The sequence below is a fragment of the Humulus lupulus genome, chromosome 6, assembly GCF_963169125.1.
Source record: "Humulus lupulus chromosome 6, drHumLupu1.1, whole genome shotgun sequence".
NCBI lineage: Eukaryota > Viridiplantae > Streptophyta > Magnoliopsida > Rosales > Cannabaceae > Humulus > Humulus lupulus.
Window position 1 is genome coordinate 134448086 of NC_084798.1, and position 16402 is coordinate 134464487.

A 16402-nucleotide genomic window follows, 5' to 3' on the forward strand; every position below is an offset into this window, starting at 1 on the left:
TACGGGGACTTAGAATTGCAGACAGATTTATCCTATGAGGAGCGACCAGTTCAGATTTTGGATTGAAAGGACAAAGTCTTACGGAATAAGACGATTCCGTTAGTGAAAGTACTATGGAGGAATAGCAAGTTCGAGGAAGCGACCTGGGAGTTAGAGACAGCGATGCAGGATCAGTATCCTGAGGTATTCAGGTAAATTTTGAGGATGAAATTCTCATTAGGAGGGGATAGTTATAACGACCCAAATTCGCTAATAAGGCTTAAGGGCCTTGATTAGTGTGCCGGAAGGGCATAAATGGGACTAGAGTGAGTATTATTGACTTAAATGTGTGAATATGTGATTAATGATGATTATATGATAATTAATGATGTTGTGTGATAATATGAAATAAACATGTGATATATGTGAGAACCACATTATTATGTCGGCAGGTTCATAGAGCGCAACTCGAGACGATCCTAGGGTCAGATAGCGGGAAAAGTCACAACGGGACTTAAAATATGACTTTGGAGAAGTCAGGGGTATTTTAGGTATCGGGTAGTGATTTGGACTATCGGGTTATGAAAATAAATATATGGAGATATATTTGAGGATAGGATGTCTAGGCGGGAATATTGGGGGATTTTACCATTTTGGCTTCGGGGACGGTTCCGGCACCCTGAGCCTTGGGATTAGTTTAACGAGTGAGACAAAAGTTAGGAAGCCTTTAGGAAAAATATAAACTGACCTAATTCCCTACTCAACTGGTTACTCTCACTCTCACTCTCAAGAAAAACAAAGGGAACCAAACCAGAAACTCTCAAGGGAATTGGTGAAATTGAAGCTAAAGAATTGCTGGAATTTAGAGGAATTCAGGAGCAACCTTGGGGATTAGCTTAGTAGACAATCAATGATCAAATCAGGACCAAGGTAAGCACAAATTTCCTTCTTCTTGTGGTTAGAAGTTGAGTTTCAGCTGGGTATTGAGGTATTGTTCAATTGATGATTATGGTGGAATTGAGCTGGGGAAATCCTTGGAATCAGCTGGGTTTTGGCTAAGGGAAGGGTTCAATCAAGAAGGTAACCTTTGTTTCATGAATTGATGATTTGAGTTTGAGTTTTGACTGGTTATTACAGGGTGTTTAAGTTCTTAGAGTTTCAAGGATTGCAAGTGAATTTTCTATGGTTTATTGAGCTGAGTTTCTGTTGAAATTGTGTAGCATGAGTTGAGGGTTTGTTGGGTGTTGAAGTAGGAAGCTTAGGGGTGGTTTTTGTTGAGGTTTTGAGCTTTAAAATGATGGGTTTTCTGGGCACGAAGGGAAGGGCCGCGACTCTGTTCTAGAGTGCTACAGCCCTAGGATGAAAAAGGGCCAAGGAGGCTCGGCCAAGGGAGGGCGCCGCGGCGCCCAAAGCAAGGGCTGCGGCTCGTGTCTTTGTTCAGGATAGCCTTGGTTCTGTTTTGAGGCTAGGGCCACGACTAAGCTTCAAGGGTTGCAGCCCTTAGTTGTGCACATGAACTTTTGAGGGTTTTAGGCATGGGAATGTGGTCTAGTATGCTCGGGATTGATTTCACCACCGTGCTTGGTGGAATTCAGATTCCCGGGAGTTAGTTTTGTAACCAGAAACCTATATTCAAGTATTAATGGAACCCTATACTTTTGTTGTGACTAGGTGATAAAGGCTTAGGCTCGGGAACAGATCATGCTTGAGGGGCGTTGCTCGTAATTCAATAACTGCAAAGATTAAAGGTAAGAAAACTGCACCTGGTTGAATATATGTGACGGGACTAAGGGTTCCCTACTGTGATTGCTTGAAATGATGGTATTATGCCATGCAAGCTATTTAGTGAACTGACGGCTTAAGGGTGCTAAGGGTTACACTAGCGCACAGGGCGCGGCTCGGCCACTGGTAGCCGAGGACAGCTTATTATGCACTGAGCTCGGTTTAAGCGGGCCGGAGTCAGTGGATTAAACAAAGTGTGCGACATAAGTCGTCGGCCCTGAATATCATGTGATATGAATGAGATATGTGTTTCATTGTATCTTGAATCTAAATGTATGTGATGAATATTTGCTGTGAATTATCTGATGGGGGTACATGCGTAATGATTTAACTGTCTGTTACCATTGTTTATGTTGTATATGATGTTTTCTTGCTGGGCTTTGGCTCACGGGTGCTTCATGGTGCAGATAAATGCAAGGGCAAGTTGCACCAACCCTGATTGGAGAGCTAAGCGGGCGGAATGTACATGGCAGGCTGTTCAACCGCCATGGTTGAGGAGGTTACAGGGACAAAAGGACCAGAACCTTGTATTTTGCCTTAATATGGCTAAAGCTTACTTTTAACTGTTGGGTTTTGCAATTCAGCTTTTAAACTCTAATCTTTTGGGGATCCCTTTTGTAAACTGTTTGCTGATTTATAAAATGTATCTATTGAGACCAAAATGTCTTTTAACCCTAGAAAACTTAAACTAATTACACATTTTAAAGTTAATGACTTGATTAGCAAGTCCTGCACTTTACAAGTTCATAGTGTTGCGGTCTTGGCTATCCAGGGGGTTACACAGGCCCTATCATTATAAAGCATGCTTCTTAATCAAGCATGCAAATAAGAAATTCATATATCCAATACGCAGGTAAATACATATTAATATAAAAAGGTTATTGAACCCTGAGTCAAGCTTGTCTTCAGTGATGAGTGTTCATGCCTAGCCAATCTTCAGGAATCTTTAAACCAAAACTGCCCTGATACCAAGTTGTAACATCCTCCAAAAACCATCTGAAAACATGTTTTTCACCTGTTTCGACAATAATAATGGTCATAGCAATTCAGAAACACAGTAAGCAACTCTAAAATGCAAGTGAGCATCCAAAATTCAAAACTTTTAAACAAAACCATACCAAAACTCATTCAACTGAATTACCTCCACTAAAAATGTTTATCCTTCATGATTACCAAGCTCACAAGCTTCCTAATCCTGCATAGAGCCACTTCAAATCCCTAGTTAGCTTGCATCCAAACTTTAAGATCAAATTCCCTTCCAAACTTAGAGAGAGAGAGAGTAAACGTGAAAGAGAGAGACAGCGAGAGACTCTGTTTTAATGTTTTGCTCTTTTTTACCCCTGCTTCCTAAGGTAATAACCTCAACTATATATTGGACTAAGGATCTACAAAGATCAAAGCGCCCTCAAGGAAACTCTCTCCTCTCAATGCACCTCGAGGGAGAAAACTTCAATTACAGTCCCATCTCACATAATACTTGAAATTCCCAATTAATTCTGCTAAACCCAGAATATTACTAACTCTCCCAAAATATGATTCATACTCTCGTGAGTCTCGATAACTCACCAAATTACCGAAGTACCCCTTGGCTCACCCCGAGCCGGGTATAAATTCGCCATTGTGACTAAACTGCTATCTTGCTCGAAAGGACCGAATCCTATCGAATATCTCAAATAAATCCACATACTAATGTGGTTTCACTGACATATTATCATATAATTACAATTAGACCCTCAGCGGGTCAAAATTAATAATATGCCCCTTTAAATAAAAGCGGGCCTTTTTCAAACATTTAATACACCTAAACATGCTTAATCAACTATATAATAATATAACATATGCAATTCACATAATCGCATCAATATCCAATTAATTCACATAATATTCCAATATTGCCCTCCTAGGCCCCTAATCGAGGAACTAAGCCTTATTAGGAATTTTTGGACATTACACGTCGACTACAATTGTCTATGTTTGATTGAAAATCAGAATCAGTGTATCACATAGGGTTTAATCCACCCCCTGAATAAAAAATCATATCTTCTCTCGTTCTCTATAGATACTTTTGTATGTGCTTTACCTCAATCCAATGTTCTAAACTATGATTTGATTTATAATGACTTACGATTCTCACTACATAACATATGTCAAGCCTAGTACACAACATAACATACATCAGACTACCAACTAGTGAAGCGTAGGGATACTTTCTCATGTCTTCTTCTTCCTGACATGTCTTTGGTCATTACTCCTTAGAAAGAGTAATTCCATGTCTTGTCGGCAACTCACCCTTTTGGAATTCTCCATTGGGAACCTTTCTAACACCTTATCAATATAATTTGCTTGAGAAAGTACCAAGAGTCTACTCTTCCTATCCCTTAAGATTGGGATTCCCATAACATAGCTCGCTTTTCCCACTTCTATACATTTGACAGTGCTCTACATCGTTGCAAAGGAGTAGAATGTCATCCACGTAAAGAGTTGGGAATTTATGGCTATACACTTGCAAAATCAATGATTAATAATAGGAATAGTTCAATATTAGAAACCATAGATGCTAATTAAGAACCTTATTCAAAGAATGAATGCAAATCTTAATGATCAAAGAACCATATTCATGGTATAAATGCAAATCCTGATAATAAATAATTATGTGACTATAAGATGAACTTAGAAATATTTAATCATCAGTAATAAAAATATGAACACGATTAAAGAAGTACAACACAATTATAAAGATAGGGTTTACAGAGTTAGAACATTTGATTTTGAGAAAATTGAATCTTCAAACTTGGGGAACATCTAAAGGCTTATACACAATAAGTATATTGTTGTCAAAAATATCTATTCCAAGCCTTCCCTTAGTTGCTGGAAGCTTCACCAATGTGGAATGAGAAGTGGGATTAAACTAGCCTTGAAACTCATATAATTCAAGGAATGCTTGATGAGTTTCTTGGAGAAACCTTATGATCTTTGAGAGCTAGAAAAAGAGAGATTTTAGAGAGGGAGAGAGAGAGAGAAATAAAGAGAGAGAGAGAGAGAGTTGAAAAGTGTGATCAAGGATTTAAAACTCTAATAACCCTTAAATATGGTGTAGGCATTGCCATCAAGTCTAACCAATAGGATTATAGCTTTTAAACACATTATTTGGAGCTAAGTCACATAATTGAACAGTCCCGGACAGACCTCCAAGGCGATGCGTCGCCTGCCCAGCAGTTGATGAAACACCTCCTGAGGTTTTCAAGCCCCTTTTGCTTATAGGCGATGCAATGCCTCCAAGGAGGCGATGCAACGCCACCCTCTCTACCTAGAGCCTCCAAGAGGGGCTCTAACATTTCTCCAAATTCTCCCAAACCTTTTGGGGATCTTTAGATACCTTATCGCATAACTTTAGACCTATAAAAGTCAATTATAGATGCTTACTACAAAATCTTATGTTTTCACTTTCTCATGTTTTCACTTCAACTTAAGTGAAAATCGTTAAGTGTTTTGCTACTCATTGTGTAAACAACTTAACCATTATATTTAATCAATCTCAACAATCCCCAACTTGGTTAAATATAATCTTCTCCTTCTAACTTGACAGTTTTGGTACATAAAATAAATTAACTTTCTATTTTAACTTTACCTTAGTGAAAGCATTACAAAGCCTTATCGAAGTAATTATTGCTTCAAAATTTAACCAAGTACTCTTTAATGATAGAATCAATAACACCTCACACACCTCCACTTGACCATTCATTTTCCCACTATGCGCGCTTAACAATTTTCATGGCCTTGTGCTCATCCATTTCATGAACATTCTGGGGAGAAAATCCAACTTCCATGAGAAGCGGCACCACCTCTAAGTTCATATAGGTAAATTTCTTACAACATCTTTTCTACTCTAAGAGATGCTTGTTGCACACAACTGAACTTCATTAAAATACGTAGGCTTAACCCTCACTCAGTAGCAACCAGCACTAACAATGCTTGGATGGAGTTCATGATTAGATTAGTGATGAAACTATTCACTCAATGACTTGTTCTTACCATTTCAACTTTTGCCGTTGATGTATACATGTTTGGAGTTGGGTAACCATCATTTATGAATTCATTATTCTAGGAGTTTTAGTCCCATCCCGTTTGGAGTGGAACTTACTAACCTCTTTGCAAGAGGTTTTGTAAATTGATCCGCTAAGTTCTTACTTGTTCTAACAGATGAGACTGATGTGATTTCATCTTATATCAATTGTCTCACATGCTCACATCTTAGACTTATATGTCTAGACTTCCCATTATATATGCCATTATAAGTTCTAGCTAATGTAAATTGCCTATCACAATATATTGAGAACATCGATACCTCATCCGCGGTAATTGAGATATCCAACATGACATCTCTAAGCCACTCAACCTCTTTGTCGGTTTCCGCTAGAGTTATAAACTCAGCCTTCCATGGTTGAGTTTAAAATACATGTTTGTTTCTTAGAACCCCAAGAAATTACTCCACTGTCGAGCATAAATACCCAACAAGCAGTGGAGAGATTATCTCCCACACTCGAGATCCAACTTGCATCGGAATATCCTTGAGGTATCTTCGGGAACATTGAATATTAGAGGCCTAGTTTCTTGGTCCATTTATGGTACCTTAGAACTCTCTCAATTACCTTCCAATGTTCCATACTCGGATTGCTAGTAAACCAACTTAGTTTACTAATTGCATGTGCAATATCCGCTCTTGTACAATGAGCGGCGTACATTAGACTCCCTAATGCACTAGCATATTCAAGTTGAGCCATTGCTCTACCATTATTCCTTTAAAGATTTATGCTTGAATCAAATTGTGTATTTACCTATTGATTTTTAGATGATTAGACCTTTCAAGCCCTTTATCAACATAATGAGCTTGACTTAAGGCAAAACCCCACAATTTCTTCTCAATTTTATACCTAAAATGGTATCAACCTCTCCAAGGTCCTTCATTTGAAATGTGTAAGATAGAAACCTCTTCGTTTCTATTATGCCTCTCATCTCATTACTCAAAATCTACATATCATCAGAAGACTTAGAGTATAAGCACTTGTTTGCATTGTTTTGTCTAAACCCTTCCGAAACTATGGCATCATCAAATTTCTCATGCCATTCTTTCAGTACTTATTTTAACACATATAATGATTTAACAAGCCTACACACTTTATGTTCATTTCCCCTTAGAACAAAACCTTCCAGTTGTTCCATATAGATCTCATTAGTGAGATCTTCATTTAGGAATGTCGTTTTGACATCCATTTGATGAACATAAATGTTATATATTGATGACAAGGTAAATAGTACTCTTATAGTGGTTGTCCTAGCAACCGATGCATATGTGTCAAAGTAATCGATTCCTTCCTTTTGTTTAAATCATATTTATATTTCTTATTCTTCATGATTTCAGCGATGGATCACGCTTGGCCAATATGATTTCATTCTCATAAAACCACTTATCATATATGTGTCCATAAAATACGTGGATGACCTCCCATATATCATATGCACATTTAAGACATTGAAAAGTATATTTGGTTTCGTTACTTACTGTTAGTGTATCATCTCGTAAAATATCTTAACATAATTTGCAGAAAAACATAACCATTTTCTGAAATAAGTTAACCAAAAATACCTATAAAAAAAACTTCTCAAAACATGCAAGAGTTTGAAAGTATGCGCATACTTAAAAGTAAGTTATAATGCCATAATTTTAAAACATTCAACATGCCCAAAATAATTTCTTAGTTATCATATGGTTCTAGTCCCCAAAACATAAATTCCCAAAAGGTTGGTCCACATATACTTCCTAGTAGATAAATTCCAAATCCCATTGATTCACTTTGCCTTTGAGCTTACCTACGACATGAAACAACTACGCAAGAGAAATGCTTAGTAAAAACAACTTAACAAACATAACCACATAAACGAAGTAAGAACTTAAACTAACTTTAACTAGACAGATAACACACCAAGAATAGGATTTTGATGAAACCAAACCCTAACATACAATTTAAGAAGGTGTGAACGTCCTGGCAAACTTATGGTCATGCCTCATAACCGAAATTTATATCCTGAAGGTACACCTGCATGCAGAAAATCCCACAACATACATACAGTCTTAACTGGTAACATACCTACTTACCTACTCAGTCATATCTTGACAGACATACTTACTTATTCATTCATATCCTAACAAACATACTTAGCCATTTATATCTTAACATACATACATACTTAGTCATTCATATCTTAACATACATACATACTTAGTCATTCATATCTTAGCATACATACATACTTAGTCATTCATATCTTAGCATAGCTTAACATATCTTACAATAGCTTAACATATCTTACCATAGCGTCGACGGGTGTAAACTAGTTACACCAGTTACCCAGATTCCTAGAAGAAATCGGCATACTTTCTTAGTCATAGAAATCAACTTACTTATATGTCCCAGAGTTTAAGTTGACTCTTATGTTACGAGTGTTAAACTGGACTTCTTACATATTACGGTGACCAACTGACCTTAGTTACATAGTCACCGGTGGCGAACCGGTTTCTTACATAGTTCCCTGGTGGCTAGCTGGAGTTCACAGTTGTCATGGTAGCTAGCCGAAATCGGAATCAACTTACTTATGTGTCTTGGAGTTTAATCAGACTCTTATGTCATGGGCGTTAAACCGAACTTCTTACATATTTTTGTGGCCAACAGACCTTAGTTACATAGTCACCGGTGGCGAACTGATTTCTTACTTATTTCCTGGTAGTTAGTCGGAGTTCGTAGTCGTCGCGGAAGCTAGCCGGACTGCTTACCTTAGTCATAAATTTGCAAACCCTCTAGGACCATGATCTTGAGTAAAACTTCTAAGACTAGTTAAATTATTAGCTTATAACTTAGTTATCTAAACTAGTCATTAATGTGTTGTAGCCAAACATATCATAAGTTGTCTTACCCAGATTCCTTAGCGCTTGCTTGTGGAAATCTTTTATCCAAAAGCAAGTCTTCCCACTTAGATAACACTATAGTGAAATCACGTAGTGACTCGAATTAATTATGGCATTTAATTATTTAAGTTTATGTCTTTAAGTTGAGCAATTAGGAATGAACTTAACAAATTTTCAATACTTTTTAAGCATTTGCTCTTAAATTTTACAAGTTAGACTAAACCCTTGACTTTATAGACTTATCACATTATTAATAAAAAAACATGCCTACAAATAATGGTGTCCGGAATTTGGTAATAAATTCCCAATTGCATAAAGAGACCACTTTCTTAAGCCTAAATAATACTTTCATTACCGCTTTCTTATTTTCCTTATAAAATAAAAGTGTTAAACATTTTCTACCGCTTTATTAAAATTGTAAATAAAAAGGTCTATTTTTTAGTAAATTAAGAAACTCATAAGTTTTATTATCCAAAATGAATTTATTTTCTCAATTAACCAAATAAATTTTTTCATTCTTATCTCACACAAGAGTACTATCTTAAGATTTTTCAATAAAATGTAAAACCTCAATATATTTTAAGCCACTTAAATCTTAACCCTTAATCCATAGAAAGTTATCTTATATTTACTGTACGAAAAATAAACATGATTTGACTAGTAAATTATGACATAATGTTTGAAAAAAACAAATCTATCCAAAACATTATTTAATTTGACAACCTTTTAAAAAAAAAAATAACTCATAATCTATAGGGTATTTCTTAGTCAAATCTTGTAGGGCTTTTAATTAATATAAAAAGAGTCTAAATAATTAAAACCATTTAAAAATATTGATTTTAAACTTGTCAAAATGTTGCTCAAACATGTACTCATCAAGATGTCAGTTTTTCACTCCAGCTTGCACATCAATCACAAAAAGCTTATAATTTGACCTAGACTTAATGTGTTTTGGTGTTTCAAAATGTTAAAAATCAAGTACTCTTCCTAAATAATGAAATTACAAAATTCCCATTTGAAAATTTGACAAATAACCTAGTGTTTGGCCCGTTGGAAGACACTATAACAACACCATCTTTGCAGCAAATAGTTTTAAACTTCTAAATTGGAAAACTTATAACTCCCAAACTATAGTGAATTTTCAAAAATTATTTCATTGGCTTAATATTAAATATGTCCACAACATTCAGTAAGAATTTCGGCGAAAAATAATAATTGTTTCCTATTCAACTAACTGTTCAAAGTTTTAAGGTCTGAACTTCCAAACCCTAATCCAGCTTGCACTAGATTAAAAAAAAAAGCTCATAACTTGAGTTATAATAACGTTTTTCAGTGGTTCAAGATGTTAAAATAATATAATCTTTCCAATTAATGCCCTCAAAAAACTTTCATTGAATAATAAGGGCGTTTAGGTATGATTTGACCCTTTGGAAGCCACTGTAATTTTTTTGCAGGAAACATGCATCAACCAATCCTATGGAACTTTGGACTCCAAGCTACCAAACACCAAATAAACAATATGCATGCATCATCAACCAACTAAATAACCTTATTACAACCCAAATAACTAATTTAACTCGAAAAACAACAATTAAATTCAGATTTTCTAAACCCATTAAAATGTTATGGTAAGAATCAAGATTTTTACCTCTTTATGTTCAAGCCTTTGGGGTGGTTGAGCTCTTAGGGTTTCAGATCACTTCTCAACACTTCACAAACTTAAATCCCTTCCCATAAACACTATGAATCAGATTATAGAGGTAGAAAAATAAAAGGAGAGGGATGCATAAAAAGAGTTTTCTCTAGGGTTTACCTCTTTCAAAAATTTCCTTCTAAATTTGCATGCATGTAGATGATGGTCCTCACACTTGCATCAAACACACCTAGGTTATAGATGATGGATGTGGTGAGTGTTAAACAAACATGCATATAGTTTTAGAACCCTTAAAGGTTCGGTCAACATAGGAAGAAGAAGGAAAGAAAGATGGTCAGAAGAAACAAGAGAACACACCATTTTTCTTAACTTTCGTTCAAGCATTTTGTGAAACCTTTAATGGAGCTTCTTCAACTTTTTAGGGGCCGAGATGAATGGTGTTTCATGCAGTAGAAAACAGTTATTAAAATTATCCATGAAGAAGAGAAAAAGAGATGGAGAAACATAGTTAGAGCATTTTTACCTTAGGATTTGTCTTTTTTTCTTCAATGGTGCTCTAAACTTCTAGAGAGAGAAGGGAGCTTTGAGAGAGATGAGTGTGTGCTGAAAAAATAAGATGGAGTAAGAGAGAGGAAGGGGTACGGTTGGGGTCTTGGATGGTGAGATGGAGTGTTGAAGTTAGCTTAGTTTTCTTTTCCTTAAAAAAAATGATAACATGGAAAAATAATGATGGCTATTTTCTTGAAATTCTTTTGGGCAAGATTTTCTCACTCAAGCAATCTACATAACCAGCCACACATGCCTCAAACTGTCCTTAATTTAAATTTTATTAATCCTAAAATAAGCTTGAACATAAGGTCAAAAAGGCATTTAGAATAGTTTATAGTTTTGATTAATTTTTCTTAGTGAAGAAAAATCAATTTAAATAAAATGTGACATCACCAAACTTATCATATTTTATTATTAAAATAACTTATAGTTATTTTTTTAGTTTATGCTCATACTTAGTTTTGCCATAATTGTTCCATCATGAATATTTTATCCAAGAATTTTACCCGATTAGGGTTTTTGACCTAGTCCATGACCATAGGTCTCGGTTTCAAAAAAAAAATAAACCACACCTATCACAATTTGGTTAGTATTTAAACAATACAAACTTCTTGTAACATAAAATGTTCCTCTGAAATAATACATAATACATTAATTAAAATACCTGAAACTAAAGTTTACCCGTTTCCCTAAACGTGGGGCATTACAGTTTGAAGTAAGTAATACCATGCCATGTGATTTATCCTCAACCACTTAGCATACTCGAATTGATCATTCACTGAAGATTCTAATGATTGTTCTTTCATGGGTGGTATATTAACAACATCCATCAAATTTTCTCTCAATAATAAATTTCAACATCATCTCTCTAGAACACAATATTCTCATCAATAAGCTCAATGAAAACATTACAATCATTTTGAGACATTGTAGTTAATTAAAAAAAATAAGAGAATGATTTATTTGAGTATAGACAATAAAGTACAAAATTTATTATTATAGGAAAGTAAACATGATGCATGAATGCAATAATTAAAACACATAAACTTAACATTTACTATTCCATGATAAATGTACTTGATAATTAAAGTGACAGCTTAGGGTTGGTTAAGTTAATTTCTGACACTCTACAAGACACTCTAATCTTTTAAAAATAAAGCACTGCTTGTTTGGTCAAGATACAATTATCCACTACAAAAATCTATATTTTATCTTTGTGTCTGTAACCAATTATGTCAAATTTTATGGCTTAACTTAGAGAGTGCCACCTTACGGTTGGTTAAACCTAAAATACATCAATCTTTCCTATCTTCGTATGAAGCCAACCTTGATATCAATATGACCAAAAACCTTCTATAGGTGGATGGAAACAAAGCCGCCTCGAGGCCCTAATCATATTTTACGGTGTTGTACTAATAATGGAGACCATAGGTCACATTGAAATATCAACCTTCTCCCACTCACTATGTTAGGATGTATGTGTTTCTTAAACTAATCATTTAATACCAAATTAATTACTACTTCATTTATAATCCTATGAACGTAATTAATTATAAAATCATCCAATTATAAAAGAGCATGTTTCTATAATTAAAGTGATCTTGAATGATTACCCATTACATTCATCAAACTTTACTAAAACACTTGTTAAATAAAGATTGTTATCGTAAAAGGCCTATATTAAACTATTGCCTTTATTATGGTGTGATTTACCAAGTTTTAACTAATTTAAGACTTAGTAGTTTAATTGCAATTGGTTTCACCAAAACAATTCACATAAATATATAGGACAATCCTAGATAATCATTTTCTACAAAACGAGATGCATGATTAATTAAAATTGTGAGAGGTATCATGTATGTCATTTAATGGACTAATGCATCATCACGTTATCAATCAAACATCAATTAATATTTATTTAAATAATTACAACAAATAAACAATAAATGATGAACCAAGTATATATTTGGTAGTTCTAAATTTACAACCCTTGAAAAAAATAGAAATTAAAATTTCAAAGTGGGCTTCACTTGATTAGAGGAACTCTCATCTGCTTCTCCTTTTCTTAGGCCCATCTTCATAATCTTTAGGAATTTATTAGGCCCATAATTAATGAGAAACAAATTTTCTGATTAATTTATTTAATTAAAAGTAATTTTAATTAAATTACCATTTTTATAATCTTTTAAATTTAGTTGAATTTAAATAATTAAAAGAATTAAATTCAAATAATTATTTAAACTTAAGATAAAATCTTAACAAACTAAGAGATATTTTATTTTTTTAATAAAATAATATAAGATAATTAATTTTTCAAATTCAAATAATTTTAAAAATTTATTAAATAAAAGATATTAGCTAAAAAATAGGGATTTGTTGTGCCCCAATTCTTGGTCACAAGCTTAGGGCCGGCGACATGAAGGTCAGCCCTAGGGGCTCGGTGAAAAAGGCAGTTTGCTGCCATGAGGCTCGGTAAGGGAATGGGGCCAAGGGAGCAAGGAGTGAGGCGTTGGCCGTGGCCGAGGGACAAGGCGTAAGGTCGAGGGACACGAGGCCGTGGGCGCTGGGGCTCGAGCCTTTGACGTGGGGCTTGAGCTGGGGTCTCGGGTTCCTCTTTCTCCTTATGACCATAATTTTTTCAATTCTATTTCTCAAATAAAATTAGAAAAATTCCTATGCCCCTTAAATGGCTTACACAATATTTAAGAAAATAAAACTCAATTCCTAAACTAGTAGTAACATATAATTAATGATCATCATTCAACCATACATTCATAAAACAAAACCAACAATTAAATATACACATTAAAATACATATAAAAAATTCAAGAAACCCACACAACATTTAATGCTTACATATATGTAGACAACTCTAACACCAATTGTTTGTATTAATTTTAATAAAATCAAGGACGCATCGGAAGGGGGCTGTGGTTTTAAAAATTATTAATGTTGAGCCAAGATCAAAATATATGTCTATACTACACATAAAAAGAGAAGACTATTACCTCTTGTAGCCTATCAAGAGTCCTTGAGTCTTTTTGTATAATCAAACACTCTTCCTATCAAGCAAAGACTCACACCTTAGTTTTCCTAGTCGTTTGTCAAACACATAAGCACATGTGTGGGCATGTAAGTTTCACTGGTTTTATTATTTGGGCTCTCTAGATGTTTTCAAGACATGAGATCTAAAGAGTTTTGAGAAGAGAGAAGGTTGTTGAGAGTTCTAGAAATTTTTCAGGCTTAGAATATTTTCATCGATAAATCTTCACTGATAAGTTTGATTTAATGTTTTTAAAAGATTGTATTTTTAAACATATAAAGTTAATAAAAAAAATTTATTTTATTTTAATGTCATTAATTCATAACTGATCTGTTATTCTTTTAATTTAGTTATTTATTTTAATCAACTTAAATAATGGAAATTTACTCATTTGGTACCGTGTGTTTTTGTAAAATATCGTTTTGGTAACCTATTTTATCAATAAGGCTCATATGGTACCCAATATTTTAAAATCATACATATTTAGTACCCTAAACTAAGATTTGATAAATAAAATTTTATTAATATAACCAAACTGTAATGAGTTATATGTAATTAAGTAATTGAATTTGAATTTAGTACTCATATAATTGAGAGCATTGATTATATTTGTTTTGTTAATTAATTTTGAGTTTAGGGTACCAAATATGTACGATTTTTAAAATATAGGATACAAAATGAGCATTATTGTAAACACAGGTTACCAAAACAATACTTTGCAAAAATCACAAGGTACCAAATGGTTACTTACCCTTAATTAATTAAATAAAATAAATAATTTTTGAAATTCAAAATTCCAATCCTAGGGAGACGTGGCACCACTCTTTGTGCAAGCACAGTGAATGGCGTGTACCACTTCATTGTGTCCCTAATTTTTTTTTCATTTGTTTGTTTAATTGAATTTAAGACAATATAATTATTGCAAAATAAATATTAGTTAATTCAAAATTAACTTTATCTTAATTTATCAATTTGAATAATTATCTTATACTAAAATAATATTTAATTCTCTTCAATGTTAATCCAAACACTGATTAATATTAATTTCAACTAATATAATGTTTTTAAAATAAAAACTAATTATTCAAATAATTAACTAAATCAAAATAATTAATTACACATAAATATCACATAATTATTGCTTAGCCCCATAAAATGGATTCCTATGAAATTTAGTCATTTTCTCAATTAATCTTGCATGTGACATCTTTACTCTTGACAGTGTATGACATAGGCGACTCGAGGACCATTGACCTATAATACTAAGCTTCAATAAAAAATACTAATAATTAATAATATTATTTATAATTCCATGATTACACCAGTATAAACATGTAATCGTTATTTAGTTCATTGATATAATCAATACATGTAGTTCTGTCTTCTATTTATTTGTTTGCTAATTAGAGCTGGTCAAGAATTATCGTTTTACCCTTCTAATTACCTCTTGTTCCTTAAGTACCATTAAATCACCAGTGAATAAATAATCTATAGTTATATTATAGATTTTAGCTAAATAACAATTTAGTCCAAGAATTAATCCTTAAGGGAACCAATATTCGATCTGTTAGGTAAGCATAGATTCCAATATTATAGAGAAATTAATTCACATCTATCCAGTCATATATAATGATAATTATATAAAGTTCATTTACCAAGCTATCGATCCATATTAGTAATTCGAATTTAGAGTACTTACATCCAACCATATGCTTAGTAAATCATACAAGCAGCCACTCATTAAATATTATGTACTTTAATATGTTGATGATTATTTTATTAATTTTATATGATTTAATTATCTCGTACGCATACAAGATCATATTCTCATCAATAAGAATGTTGGGTTTAAATGGGGAGAAAAGCCAAAAAACACATTCCAAGTATAAGATTAAATGTGATGATTCACGTATAAGTATTTGCATTGTTCTTATGCAAAAAGGATGATCAATTGCATATTTTAGTGAGAAACTAAGTAAGGCTGCATTAAAGTACCCAACTTATGGAAATGAGTTGTATGCATTTGTTTGGGCCTTGGAAACTTGGCAACACTATCCTAGGCCTAAGGAGTTCGTGATCCACCCTAATCATGAACCATTAAATAATTTAAAGGGTAAAGACAAGTTGAACTAGAGACATGCACGTTGGGTGGAGTTTGTAGAAACATCTCCCTATGTCGTTCCATACAAGCAAGGTAAGGAGAATGTTGTTTCTGATGCTCTCTCTCACAGATATGTACTTATTTATACTCTTGATACAAAATTACTATGTTTAGAACATATTAAAGAGTTGTATCCTTTAGTCCAAGATCTTAGTGAAGTGTATGCATCGTGTGAAAATACATCCAATGGTATGTTCTTTAGGCTTGATGAGTTCTTGTTTCGAGAAAATAAAATGTTCCTTCCAAGTTGTTCAATTCAGGATTTGTTGGTGA